The sequence below is a fragment of the Piliocolobus tephrosceles genome, chromosome 10 (assembly GCF_002776525.5).
Source record: "Piliocolobus tephrosceles isolate RC106 chromosome 10, ASM277652v3, whole genome shotgun sequence".
Classification (NCBI taxonomy): Eukaryota; Metazoa; Chordata; class Mammalia; order Primates; family Cercopithecidae; genus Piliocolobus; species Piliocolobus tephrosceles.
Window position 1 is genome coordinate 9,279,391 of NC_045443.1, and position 3,764 is coordinate 9,283,154.

Here is a 3,764-nt window from a genome sequence, read left to right on the forward strand (position 1 = left end):
GACAAGGTCTTGCTCTGTTGCCCAGGCTGGAATGCAGTGGCACAATCTTGGTTCACTGCAACCTCTGCCTCCTGGGTTCCAGCAATTTTTGTGCCTCAGCTTCCCGAGTAGCTGGGTCTACAGGCATGTACCACCATGTCAGCTAATTTCTGTATTTTTAATAGAGATGGGGTTTCACCATGTTGGCCAGGCTGGTCTCGAACTCCTGACCTCAAGCAATCAACCCCCATGGGCCACCCAAAGTGGTGGGATTAGAGGTGTTAGGCACTGCGCCTGGCCAACTATGTAATTTTTAAAAGGCTGAACATATACTTCAGTAAGTTAGATACAAAAATAACAATTTCAGATATTTTGATTTCCCTTTAATTTATTTTGACAAAGATATATGGATTAGAAATACTTTTTCTCATTTTTTGGTTTATTCATTAACTAATTCATTTATTTATCAATGCTCTAGTGAATACCTTCTTTCTTTAGTGCTAATGGGGATGACAGTAATGAATATACGTAGAACCTGTTCTTGTGGTGCCTACAGTGTGGTATAGAGGAATAAAATAAACAAATTAAAAATAGCTATAGTCGGGCGCGGTGGCTCATGCCTATAATCCCAACACTTTGGGAGGCCGAGGCGGGTGGATGACGAGGTCAGGAGATCAAGACCATCCTGGCTAACACGGTGAAACCCCATTTCTACCAAAAATACAAAAAATTAGCTGGGTGTGGTAGTGGGCACCTGTAGTCCCAGCTACTTGGGAAGCTGAGGCAGGAGAATGGCGTGAACCCAGGAAACGGAGCTTGCAGTGAGTCATGATCGAGCCTCTGCACTCCAGCCTGGGCGACAGAATGAGACGCAGTCTCAAAAAAAAAAAAAAAAAAAAAAAAGAAAGAAAGCTAGGTATATGATCTTATTCATTCATTTAATGTTGTTAATGCATCACTCTAGGCAGTGGGAATTGGTACTGAACAAGAAATGTTCCCTTCTTTCTGGGAACTGATGGTGGCAGAAATTTAAAATTAAAAATAAATGTACATGGTAATTATTGAACTCTAACAGGTGATCTTCATAGAAGTTAACTCCTAATGATGGTAATTCCTTAGGAATGAAGAAATGAAGAAGCATAGATGCCTGTTAGCAGAATGAAAGTGCCATTTTTTATTATGAGACAGGTCTAGCCTGCAGAAAATTTTCAGTTTTACTTGCAAATGAATAAAATAGATTAACTTCCTCTAACTTACCTTGAAATTCCTAAAACGAAGCAGCAGATGGCACCATCACCTCATTCACGCCTGTGGATTTTGCTACATCATTTTGGTTAACTCATGCTAGCTTAGCTCAGCTCAAATACCACAGGGAATCTTTTTTTATCAGTTTTTCTGTACTTACTTTATTTGCCATACAAGGATCCCAACAGAGATTTAAGACCCATTATCATATTACTGGTGAAGAAGCAAGCACAGAAAATTAAACAATATATCTAAAGTCACACAGTCCATCAGTGACAGAGTCAGAAGCAGCAATGCCACATGTGTCATTTATTGGATAGCACATAGACTCTGAAATTCGAAGCTCTGCCAGTGACCTGAAGTTTTTTCCTTCTTATGTAATTTAATTCACCTATATTGAGTTGTTTCTTTTTTAAAAAATTATTTATTTATTTATTTAGCCTTAGTTAGTTTTGAGGTGAGGTCTCGCTCTGCTGCCCAGGCTGGAATACAGTGGTGGAATCTCTGCCTCCCGTGTTTAAGCAATTCCCTCACCTCAGCCTCCCAAGTAACTGGGATCACAGGGGTGTGCTATCACGCCTGGCTAATTTTTGTATTTTCAGTAGAGATGGGGTTTTGCCATGTTGGCCAGGCTGGTCTCGAACTCTTGGTCTCAGGTGATCTGCCCACCGCTTCGGCCTCCCAAAGTGCTAGGATTACTGTGCCCGGCCTGTTGTCTCTCTTTTTAAAAATGAATGGAATTTGTCAGGTGAATAGCTTCCCAATATTTTCATAGCTCAATTGCTTTTTTTCTAAATGAAATTGTATATAAAATTTCCACCTATCAAAAAAGCGACATCAGAGATGAGACCTTCCTGTTTGGCCTGTCTGGCATCACATTCTGCTGTGCTTTTCTACTAAAGATAATGCTGAGTTACAGGATACGGGAGAAAAAAAACAATAGAGTTAACATATTTGACTGAAACATGGATGGCCAAGAAAGTAGCAAAAGTGAATGCAATGGAACACAAAGGCACTATGGGTAAAATAAAGACGGGTGACCCGCAGGTAACCTAAAGCAAACAAATAAACATACACAGCTGAATTTTGCTTCCTATGCCATTTTTTTTCTTGACTCCCACATTTGGGGATTTTTTTTTCCTTCCAAAGTTTCTCCATTTGTACCCACATAGGAACAGTCTATTTAGAGGGTAGATTTTGCCCCCATGCCATTGCTTAAGAGTCTCCTGAAACTACCTCCTGCATTCCAAATGAAAATGGTCAGTTTGGGACTGAGTGTCCTTGGTCAACTGCCTTGTTTCTGCTTCTTCCAGTTTATCTCACTCGACCCCAGGACTCCTTTTCCCAGCTACTCAGGAGGCTGAGGCAGGAGAATCGCTTGAACCCAGGAGGTGGAGGTTGTGGTAAGCCGAGATGGCGCCCCTGCACTCCAGCCTGGGCAGAAGAGTGAGACTGCATCCCACCAAAAAAAAAGACAATTCAAAATTCAAGTAAATGATAAGTTTAAAAGTACCCAAACTTGGTTTCTTGAAAAATTCAATTAAATGAATTCTAAAATTCACTTAATTGAATCTTTCTTTAATTGTACTCTTGAAAAAGAAGTAAGTGTAATATCTACTATTGAAATAGAAGAAAAGGAGAGAGGAGAAGAAATAACACTTTTTAAAAAAAGAGGTGGACACAGAAAACTTACAAATAGGCTGTTAATTTATTGTATATGAAATTTACTTATAAACTTATTGTTTGGACGAACCGAGGCAAGATGGTGCACTTCCGGGTTCTTCATCCCCACCCCCAACTCTTCCCGCGCGCGCGAAAATGCAGCGGGCGCCCAGGGAGGGTGCAGACCAACTGGGCATGCGCCAGGTGACGTCAATCTGAAGAGACCAAGATTTACCTGGTCGCACCTGCGGAACGCCCCTGACACGCCCATGCCCCACCTATTGCCCTCCCACTCCTAGAAAAGCTGCTCTCCGCCATTGAGCCACGCAGCCTTCTCACAGCCCCGGCGGCCTTCTTGCAGCCCCACTCCTGTTGGGATGTCGGGACTGTGGGAAGTCCGTCCGAGAGCCCCACCGCTGGGGGACTCTGCCGGCCTCCTTTGCCGGAGGCCGACAGACTTCTCCCGCACACCTTAGGTTACCAAAATAAACTGTGCAGTTTTGCTGTTACACTTGCCTACCCGCTGGTTCTTTTGCGCCCGCTCTGGTGGTCTTAGAAAAACAAGACAGATGGTGCCGAAACCCGGGAGGAGACCCCTCCTCAGGGCCCCCAGGGTCCGGGGAGCCTCCTCCTCCTCCTTCCACGCCGCGGACGGACCAGGACCTGAGACCCGCTTCGCTCACTCTCACGGCCTCTCTGGGGTAAGTGCCCTTGTCTCCTCTTTACCACCCTCGGCCAAAACCCTGTGCAGGTCCGAGGTCCATTTTGAGCCACCAAGTGGCTTGGGAGAGCCTTGCAGGACGGAGACGTCCGCCTGAAGGTACTCTCCACTTTGGCTTCAAGAGCCTCCAGTCTGTCTCTGCTGGTTCCAAAGGACG